The sequence below is a fragment of the Rhinolophus sinicus genome, chromosome 2 (genome assembly GCF_057876585.1).
Source record: "Rhinolophus sinicus isolate RSI-liver-muscle chromosome 2, RSI-T2T, whole genome shotgun sequence".
Taxonomy (NCBI): Eukaryota; Metazoa; Chordata; class Mammalia; order Chiroptera; family Rhinolophidae; genus Rhinolophus; species Rhinolophus sinicus.
Window position 1 is genome coordinate 44141193 of NC_142502.1, and position 11304 is coordinate 44152496.

The 11304-nt window shown below is 42.6% G+C and overlaps 1 long non-coding RNA gene across 1 annotated transcript in view; it reads right to left on the minus strand.

Moving 5' to 3' along the window:
* Positions 1-10303, minus strand: part of LOC148758772 (uncharacterized) — a 33667-nt gene extending 23364 nt beyond the window's left edge. Inside the window, exons 1-2 of the long non-coding RNA XR_016019727.1 lie at positions 9904-10303; positions 9415-9528 (exon numbers count right to left, since the gene is read on the minus strand). This is a non-coding gene — a long non-coding RNA (uncharacterized LOC148758772). The remainder of the gene's footprint in view (positions 1-9414; positions 9529-9903) is intronic.
* Between the last annotated feature and the right edge of the window lie 1001 nt (positions 10304-11304).

Consider the following 11304-nt stretch of genomic DNA (forward strand, 5'->3'; position numbering starts at 1 on the left):
GAGGGCTGGGATTTGTGCCTGTTTTTAATTCACTGCTATATCCCTAATACCACAAGAATGCCTGACGCATAGTAGATGCTCATTAATAATGACTGAATGAAGCAATGAAGTAGTTATACCACAATGTCACCTGTTTTATTCCCTACAACTTCCCCCATCAACTGAACTACACAGCCATGAATGCCCCAAGCACCCCTACTCTGACTCCACCCAATGATTGTCAGCCACACCACTCACTTGTCCCCCTCCCAGGTTCTCAATAATTCCTTGGTCACATTCCCAAGGGTCAAAACCAGATTGGCTCAACTCTCTGTATGCCATGTCACATTATTATGGTAAGTCTGTGAATTAACTTCCCCGGGACCCTATGATTACCATGGGTCATGTGGTACAAAACAGGGCACCCAACAGGGGCCAAAGGTGGGCATTTCCCTTAGAAAGTGGTGTGAGGGATTTACATCCCTCTTTTACCATGCAAACAATTTGTTAGCAAATTTGATGAGATTAGGCGCTGTTTAATTTTAAGTGGATGGGTAACTCCCCCTGGCAGCCTGTAATCATTCCAGCCAACCATCTTTGCAGTTGTTGTGCATCCCATAAAGAAGACATGGTTTTTGCCAGACTCTACCTGTGAGGGAGGAGAGAATGCATAGGGAGCAGCTTAACTTGTTTAAATCTCTTTATTCTACCATTTTCAAGGTTGTCAACCGGCAAAGCCCTTTGGGCATCACATACTCTCCAATTAGGCCTTCAATAAAAGCCAGGGGATGTTGCCAGCCATGATGACAAGTTAGGAACCTGACGGACCAGTAGTAATATGCTAGCAGCCTGGCAATCACAACCAGGATTTCTTGGCATATGCTCTTTGCCAATAGTATTTCTAGTCTACCTGCCAAAGGGGTGTGGCTTCTTCCTGGGCCAACTCCTGTGTAAACCAAGTACTGACCAAGCAAGGGCAGAGCCAGAAGAAAACATCATCACATCAAAGCATATCCCAGGGTTGTTGCATTCTTTTCAGTAACAATCGTTTATGCTCACAAGGGCTGGGTGCCCTGACAGCTCTGCTCTATCTAGCTATCACTTATGACAATCTACACGTCCACCTTGTTTTCAGAATCATTTCATAAGGTTCTGGAGACTCAGTAGCTGTAAGTTCTAATTCAGATTCAAAATTTTAAATTAACAATAGGTGCTCTGTTTGCTATTGGATATTTTAGCAATGAGTATTGAATAAGATCTTACATGGGCATATCCTTTTTCTAGATCCTTTCTAGAGTAGGATTGATTTTTCATCTATCTGGTACAGCCATCCTGAAGTTTAGGTACTGAAATACTTCTGTACCACTTGATAAATAACAAATGCCCCAAGCATCCCCATTCTGAAGTCCCCTGCCATCTCAACTCCCTCAGCCACTCCTCTGAGACATCTGGACCTTGGCATGACCCAGAAACTAAAACGTTAATGCTGGCCTAGCAGGGACCAAGTATCCATTGTGATAGATCAGCACCTGCGCTATACCAGTTGTTAAACATTTTAAATATTTCCAACCCCTTGCTTTAAGTTAAAAACAACAACCCCATCTCCCTCATCTTAGACATTTTTATTTTTATCCTTGATAATTTATAGAGAAGGATGCAGTGGGATTGGGATTGGACCAAAGTCCCAATCCCATACAGAGGCAGGACAGCCAGAAACAGAATTAATCACCAAATGGTGATGCTTGCTATATGCATTTTCCTCCACTTGGGACACCTCTCTACCAGAATGATGTCTAATGACATCCAAGAGGATAGGAATTTTTGTCTGGTTTGTGCACTGCTGTTTTCCAGCACCCAGAACCGTGCTTGGCACAGAGAAAGTACTCAGTAAATCAATACAGCTCTTGAATAAAGGCATGAATTCCCTAACCTGGAGGAAGCTAAAGCTTTTCAGGACTTCACTGTTCTGACACTTTTTTTCTTAATCATCCATTCTCTTTAGACATCAAGGCACAGAGGCCAGCATATCTATCATGCATGCCATGGCTTACGTCTCTGCATACACAGCGATGTGATGTCTGTAGCATTCCTCTGTGCTCTCTAAGGCATTAGAGTTTCTCTATAGTTTCTCTAAGAGACTTTGATTTTCATTTCCAGAAAATCAGCCTCACGTATGTCATCATTTTGACCAATTCAGTAGAAGCTGCTTCAAGATCTCAGCCAGTGCAGGTAACACAAAGAGAGAGGACAGCACTTTGTAATCACAGCTCTGACACAGCATATCATTGTTGCTTCTTGTCCTAAGGTGCTCCAGGCAGTGGAATGGGGTCAGGGGCCAGGAGGAAGTAGTGCTGGTGGCACACCTCTGAGGATCAGAGTAATCAAGTTCACATTCTCCAGTCTTTGAAGAAAAGCTGATCTGGAGAGGGGACAAGTGCCGGGTTTCCTTCACTGGGCATCCCTTATCCCCTACCCACTGCCCAGCTGTGCTCACCTGGGCTATGTTTTCTGGCACCAAGATCTCTGCGAGGTTTGAATGGTAAAAGAGTAAAGACTCTGAAGAAACCTTGAAATACATGACACTTGAGAATCAGCTCTCTTCCCTGTTTACAAAATTACAGGGAAAAGCATCAGCCTATGAACACATGTCCCACATGCAAATCACATTTTCCTCTTGACTTTAGTTTGGGGACTAATATAACTTCTCAGACACATTGTGAAATGAGACCCATTCTCCCCAGTGTCTGTGCTCTAAGATGAATTCTATCTGTCTACTTCAATTCTAATCACAACACAGATGGCACGGTTTCCTGCAAGTGACACAAAGTACCACACATCACAATTGCACTTTGTTTTTAACCCCTTTCATCCCTGCATTGCCAAGCAATTTGCAAACCCTTAATTAATACCCCCTCACAAAGTAGCGAGCATCATTATCCCTGTGTCAACGTTTAAGAAACCGAGTTACCCACAGGCTGTGACCCAGGCCACAGGCTGACTCAGTGTGAGAGGGACAGTCCAAATTCCTGACTACCAACTGTCTGCACCACTGGCCTGGCCTCACACCCACTGCTGGGCAGTTCTTATTTGTAGCTGCTCGCTTCAGTCCAGAGCCAGATGGATGCCTCCCCTGAGGTCTCATTCTCTTTCCACAGCTCACAAGGATGTCTCCACCCCAAAGAGGTGGAGAACAGGATTGAGAAATGGTTGAACACACATCAGAAAGCATCTGAGGACCTCAGACATGGTCAAGAATCTAGGCCTGATCTGGGAGTTTTTCTCACGAACATTAAACCACGAAGCGCCATCACTTTCCCTGAGCCTTGCAGATACCTCTTGCTATTCTCAGAGCACGCTTGGTCCATGCCTCCCTAGAGCCCCAATTCTTACATTATTACTTCAATCCTGTATCATCCTTCTGGAAACATCTCCACCCCAGCACACCCTTTCCTGCTGGCAGTTCTTCCTCTGAGAACTTCGAACCGTGTCCCTCCCTGAACCCAGTGAAAGTTCTCACACTCTATCCATCTTCATGCTCAGCATCAGAGATGTTGGAGGAAGGAACCTGACTAATGTGGTGAGGCTGTTGATTTCCTTTCTTCCCCATCCCCTACTCACACAGACACCCACAGTGCTGTTCTCCTCCTGACTCTAGCCAGCCAACCCTCTTCAATCCTTTCTGAGATGACCATACATATTTAATTGTTCTAAGTGGCATGATGAATGTTTTCAGTCCTCATCCTTTTCTTCCTCTCACGTTGCTTGTGATCAGTCCCTTCCCTTTCCTTTCTTCTTTATACAACACATGCCTCCATCTGCAAAACTCCAGACCCCCACACATTTTCCTAGAAGGCCTGGCCCTCCAGCGCACCTCCTGTATATGGAACCATTCTGGCACTCTCTAGAAAAGGAAGCCAGGAACCGACTCCGTGGAAACCAGCTCTCAGGGCATGGGAGATCATACCATGTACAGGACACACACGGATGTCCAGGAAAGTGTCTTGATTGAGAGTGGGGTTCCCAGATGTTGCAAACAGGGACATACTTTTTCCTGAAGGAGGAGGAAGAAGTGGAGTCTCGACAAGTTTTCATTCATTAAGAGACAGTATGGTGCAGTGGCTAAGAGAATGGGCTATGAAGCCCGACTGTCTGAGAGCAAATCCTAGCTCCTCACTTGGCAGCTGTGTGACTTCTGCAACTTTCTTCATCATTTGGTGCTTCAGTTCACTCTTCTGTAAATTGGCTAAAATTGTACTTCCTCCTCAGGATTTTCGTGAGAAATAAATGATTTAAGACATCTAACATTCTTAGAACAGTGTCTACTTCTTAATAATTGTTAGAATCCAACATTTTTTTCAACGAACAGCTACTCAGTGCCAAACACTGTACCAGGTACAGGAGCTTGCCCCCCAGGGTCTAGTAGGAGAAATGGATAAAGAGGTTGATATTCATAGAACACTGTGGTCATGGCAGTGATGGAGATATACACAGGGCATTATGAGTCTGCCTTTGTCTGAATTAGGAAACAATTCTAGCCCCAAAGGCACATACAAGGCAGTAGAACTTGGGCTGGAATTCAGGAATTTATTTCCTCAGCTGGGTGATGTTGTGCAGTGAAAAACCTACACAACTGTACATGGCGGCACTACAGAACAACCTCTCACCTTCCCCGGGAAAGAAAAGGAATGGGTCAGAAATAGGTTTAGCGAAGTGATGGCTGAATTTCTCCAGATTAGGGATTTATCCTTCAAAAAAGTAGGGGAACCTGAAGTGGCATTCTACGCAGAGAAAACAGAATGAAAAAAAGCCAACAGGCAGGAAAAAGTACATTATATGCAGGGAAATACAAATAATTTGATACTGCCTCAAGCACGAGGCAGGGAATGGCAGTCAGTGTGTTAGGCAAGGACTAAGCAAGATCGGGACATGTCCACCATGTAAACAGCAGCCCACCTTGTCTCAGGGAAGATGGCCACAGGTTCAAGTCTTTATGCTATGCTGATTCTGAGATACTGACTTGAATATGGTTTTCTCTTCCTCCTCTGTTCTACTCTGGGGTTTCAGAGAGTATTGCTAACAGCTGGCACCCCAAGGACTAGTGATCGAACAACTTTGTTCTCCCACTTTTTCTGGTCATTAGGATTAGACTGGGACCCTGTGTCAAGAGGAAGTCTTTCTAATTTGTCAAGGAAAACTAAATGAAAAGTTAAATTCTTTGTACCTTACTTCATCTATAACTTCCTCTGAAATGTCAGGAGGAGGCCTTACTGACATCACTTCAACAAAAGAAGAAATAGGTACCTCTAATATAGAAATACTACTGCCATAACAGTGTACGCAGCTCACATGGTGCAATTCCACTGAAAATGAAACATATTACTTCACAGCAATGCGGATATTCTCAGTTACAACTGTGTTTTGGAGATGCAACTCATATTTAGTGTTTTATTAATCAAATGCCACAGGCTTAGTGAATATTTATTTTTTCATTTTGCAATAAGCAGAATCAGAGTGGATAAATTTCCAGGGCAACAATGCACAGTTTATATACAAAACACAACCCTAGACCTAAGAACTCCCTAATTTCTTTCCACCTAGAATTTGGGCCTGGGCCCAAGTCTATTTCAATCAGTAATTATTCAATTACTCAGTAATTGTTTATTAAGCACTTAGTATGGGTCACAAGAGAGACATGAACTGAATTTGTAATCTATTAGAGAAGACCAATATGTAAATGGATAAATTAAACTTCTAGATGACCCGTAAAGTTCTACAAAGCAAATATGGGCAAAGCCTATAGGAAGAGCGGACAACATGGATGGGAGAGTTGGGAAAGGCTTGATATAAAAGGAGGCTCTTGAGGTGACTCTCAAAGGCTGAGTTTCTTAGAGAATGTGGAGAAAATTTCAGATAGAAGAAAGCACAAGATTGTGAAAGAGTCTGGTATTTCAGAAAATAACAATCCATTCCATCAGAATGACTGTGGTGAAGAGTTTAAAGGTCAGAGTGATAGGAACTGAGCAATAGCTGTAGGTTGGAACTGGACTGTGAAGAGTCTTGGAGTCACATGGTCAGGTTTGCTTTTTAGAAAGACATTTCTGGTGACAGTATAAAGGGTGAACTGGAATTCAGTGCAAGTAGAAGCAGAGATTCCGTAGATGGAACCATTGTAATTGCCCAGGTCAACAGCGGTGAAGGCCTGATTTAAGGGAGTACAGTGGGAATATTTCTGAAGTGGAATTCTCTGGCTTTGTGACTGACTAGCTATGGAAGTTAAAGAGAAGAAGAGTTCAAGAATGACTCCAAGTTTTCTAACCTAGGAAACTGAGGAGGTGGTGACACCATGAACCAAGATCAAGAATACTTCCGGTTAAGAATAAAAGGATTCCACTTGAGATGTATTAATTCTGAGGTGACTAAACATGGTCCAGTTGGCAATGTCTGGTTGGTCTTTGGAAATGTTAGTCAAGCTTAAGAGAATGATCAGGGTTGGAAATAGAGATATGGGGATTACCACGAATTGAATCACATGAAATTTCCAACATTTTATCACAGAAATGTCAATTTCATGGGAGAATATTTCATACCGGGAAATATACAGAGTGAAATAGAAGAGATGAGTACCAAAGATAGGCTATTATCTGGGAAATGTTGACTTCTAAGGGGGGGCAGAGAAGGAGAAACTGTGAAGAAAATTGCAAAGAATTCGTAGAAGATAAGAGCTATAGGGAACATTTAAGAAGGAGTAATAGTGTAGAAGCCAGAGCACTTATCAAAACAGAGTGGGTGTTCAAGAGCCTCAGATGCTGCAGAGAGTACAAGTAGGAGGACAGAAAATAGGAAGCTGGCAGTTGGGAGGTGACTGTCACCTCAGCAGGAACTTCAGGTGAATGATGAGATAAGAGCTCAACTATAGAGGCTGAAAAATGGCTGACAGCAAGATTTTGTTTGTTTGTGTACTTTGTTTTCTAATGTTTGGGGGGATTTTCACATATTTGTATATAAAAAGAAGAAGCCAGAGAAAAGAAATTGGAGATACAAGACAAAAGGAATTATTGAGAGAGCTGGGCCTGAAGGAGGTAGAAGTAGCAGACTTAAGTGCATAGAAGATTGCTCCAGACAAAGGGAAGGAGGTGGCTATCTAAAGGCAGTTTTATGTCCCTAACCATCATGTACACTTCCAACCATGCACTCAGACCACATTTATTAGGGCTATTATGTTGTCATGGGACAAAAATTCTTCTCAAAGAGAAAGATGGCAGAAATTTTAATTACCAGAAATACTTTCCAGACATCAGTTCTAATACCTTTGATGTATTGTTGGGCATACCTGTTTCACAGGCTGCAGCATCACAACTAAGGCCTCTCCACCAGGATTACTGGCTCACCCTCACAAGAAGAGCCATCTCCTTGGAAAGAACTCAGAAACAGGTTGTTAGGTGAGAATTGCAGGAAGGTATCAGAATTCACTCAGGTTGTCAGTCTGTGGGGAGATGTATAGACATTTCCTCTGGCCCTGGAACTAATGGTCCCAACTCTTAACACTGAGAAGATTTGGGGCAAAGGATTTCCCTTTGGTTCCAGTTTCTAACACAACCAAAAAGGAGAAATTTATCACCCAGGAAAGCTGGTATTTGCTTAACGATGCATCACTAACATAGATGCTGCCTTAAAATTCCCAGCTAATCCTGTTCTAGTTCTCACCGCTTTGAAGCCAAAGTGCCCAAAGTGCTGGGATTATGTGGTATTCATCTAATCAGAATAGTAAGAGAAACAGGGTGAAGAACACAAGTGTCCTCAACCATGAAAGTTAATAAGTGAAAGACCCAGCAGCCCAACCCTCTAACAAAAGAACCTGCAACCCATGAGGTAAGTGACCCAAATTGCCAGCTGAGCGGCCCATAGACCTGAGAGTTTGGGAAAGTGAGCTATGATCACAGAGGAGACCATGAAAATTCCCACTAAGCCCTCATACATTACCCACATAGCACTTACAGGTATGATAATTGTCAACTTCTGGCTCTGTATCTGGTACGAGGACCCTGTCATAAAACATGCTCAATAAATATGTCTAACAAATGAGGAAGTGAATGAATGGAAGGCATTGCTAAGTAACCATATAATTTATACAAGTAGGAGTTCAACTTGTCTTGGGTGCTTTTTTATGGGTAATAGAGAAGATGAGGTAAGTCCTTTGGAAAGTTATCGTACTTCCAGTTCCTGATATAAGATGGAAACCAGATTTTAAAGATACCACAGATCTTCATTGTGTGTCTACACACACACACACACACACACACACACACACACACACACTCCCTCAATGGGAAATGTAGGCATCTCTAAGACCATAGCTAGGAGTAAGATAATCTCAGATCTTGATAGATTATGTGAACACGGACACAATTTACACCTAGAAGCATCAAGAGGATTTGTACTTGTCTTTTGAGATAAATAAAGCAGTAATAAAAATTTTCCAGCATCCCAAGAATTCTGACTTTAGCTCCTGCCTTTTGTTCCATTCAGATTCCCTTTTTTTTCTATAATCTTCCGCATGTTTCTTATACTGTGAACTGCTTTTGTTACTATGGAAACCACAGGGTCTACATAAAGCTCAAATATGATGTGAACTTATAAAATGATTTGGAGTTTATCCATGGCTTGATAAAAAGCATTTGAGGGAATTAACATATCCCAACATAGAGATGTGTCTATATAAAATGCATATCTGGTAATATGCCTTTATTTTTTAATGTGGTTGGGCATTTGGGTGGACAAACATGATTAATGAAGAAATATCTCAAAGATGCTACTCTGAAAGAAAATAAAGCTTGGTTAGGAAATTCCAGGTTCATAAAATCATGGTAATTATGAGTTACAGCATGCAGAGTTTATCTCTCACACACAAGCTTTGCCTTGTTTGTGAAGCACTTAAGTCCTAACTTGCTAAAAGAGCTTTCCTAAAAATATGTGAGAACAGCACATCAAGTCAACCATGTGAAGGGAATTTTCAAGAGACTTTCCGCCTGGAGGTGAAAGATAAGGAAGCTCGCTTCTTGGCGGCCTTTCTAAGCCAATGAAAGGCTAATTCTCCCCCTGGGGGTCTGCTCTCAGTTTCCTAGGCCAAGTTCTGCTTTCAGACTCACACATATGTTTCTGATGTCATCATCTGGCCTTGAGTCTGCATATGATTCAGTGGTGGTGGAATCTGCCCTAAGACTCTGAAATCACTTATTACACTGATAACTGGAGGGAGTCTGAGAACCCACAACCAAAAACATCCACCTAGCTTATTTGAGGCAAGCCACAGATCTGGGAGAGCTGTTAGACAACAAAGGCCGGATAAGTAGAATAGAAAGTGAGCCGGCAACCAGCTCTGCTCCCAGCCTCCCACTCTTCTCCTCAGCCACCCGTCCCTCCTTGCAAGTCACTCACCAGTGTATCATCACAACAACACTCCAGAGAACATTCCTGTTGGGTAATAAGAAAGCATAATTATATGCTTCGGAGCTGTTGAGGTTTTCTTCTATTTTCAAAACAATGACGATCCTGTGGAAAGATAGAGCCACTTGCAAATAAGCTGAGATTCCTTACCTTGAACACACAGGCAGTGGTTTAGAGGAGAGAGCAGAGGATGGCCCTGTTAACGTTTTTCTTCCTTGGATAACCTAGCCACATTGTTCTGTGGTACCCCCAGGAACAAACCTCTCTGTAAACATAATTTAAAGTGCAACATCTTCAAAACTAAAATTGCATGCCCCCCTCTCTCCCCCCTCACTCGTTCCCTCCCCCCCCCCCATCAACTGAATAGGCTGTCTAGTGCTAAAAGAAATGGAGTTGTTTTATAAGTCTACACTATGGAAAACACAAGACTGACTTCCACAAAGCATTGTATTTATTCTCTCAGATATTCATATTTCTCACCTCAAAGGTGATCCCTGAAGAAGTGGGAACAGTTTTAAATGTCCCCTTGAGTTACATGGTAGAGCTTCTGGACTTGGAATCAGAGTGAAGCTCCACGGATGTGCAGTAACATATGGTTTCCAGCGGCAGAGGTTCTTTCCTGCGATTATCATACCAACATTTTTCAAAGTCCAGCAGAAAGTCACGGAGTCCAGTTGTTGCTGGGGCTGAAGAAAACAGCACGTAGCATTTCAAAAATGCTAATCCTTTTGACAGTTCTAAGTATTGACATTTGATTCCGCAGGTAAGAAATGAGACCCAAAGAGAGTCATAGAAATGCATATCTCAGAATCCTTGTTCAGATTGGACTTCCTAGAGCCCAGACTATCCTCTTACTTCAGAGAAAGCTGTGTTGCTTCTAAAATATCATGTAAGTGTGGTTATTTGTACCACAGCCCACTAAACTTGGTTCCTCTAAGATTACTCTGAACAGAGCATGCTTTCAGATAAAAGCATCATACCATTGCCTTTATAAAGCTTGGGTCAAGTTGTTTTGACCATATGGACTCTGTCTATCACACGAAAATGAAAATAGTCGGTAACTGTCAGAAAATGTTGTCCTACGAGAAGAAGCAAAGCATTCTGGGGCTCACCCAACCACCAGCCACTGGCCCTCACAGACCACAGCCTCATGGAAATTCTGAGGCCGACAGTGGGGACCGGATTCCTTTTAATACTATGGTGAGGTTTTGGGAAATATGGTTTTTCTTCCTGAAAATCTGTTTTTTGGCAGTAAATACCAAACCTATGGGGCTGAGTCACTTTTCCTCATTCAACTTTGTGTTTTGCCTCTTAGGCAAGTGGAAAATTTTGGAAAATCCACATTTTGCAAGTGTGCAAGTGTGTGTGTGTGTGTGTGTGTGTGTGTGTGTGTGTGACTTTGGGAAAGAATAAGGAAAGAAAATATATATTCATCCTAGAGCTAATTCCTAGTAGATACTGGTATTCTTAGTCTGTGGCCCTGAACTAATGTCATTTTATTGGCACAAATGACCTGCTGTACAGTTTGTTGGGCAAGTGGTTTTGTTGTTGTTGTTGTTGTTGTTGTTTTAAAGTAGGAAAACACACACACACACACACACACACCCAGCCATTTGCGGAAAATGACCTGGCAGATGGAGCAAATCTCTTCCAGATCCCAGGTCCTTCTTACCAAGTACCTTCCTTTTCTTGGTGTTGGACCCAATCACTGGTGGGGAAACAAATGCCGAGGGTTTCCCAATAGCACCACTGAGGATTTCTGAAATGAAGAAAAATCTGGACTGTTGCCGGAAACCCTACTTAGATAAGCAGTAACTGAGCCTGAGCCCTGTAGAAAATGATGCTGTGTCTCCCTTGATCTGTCTCCCTCTGAGACTCAAG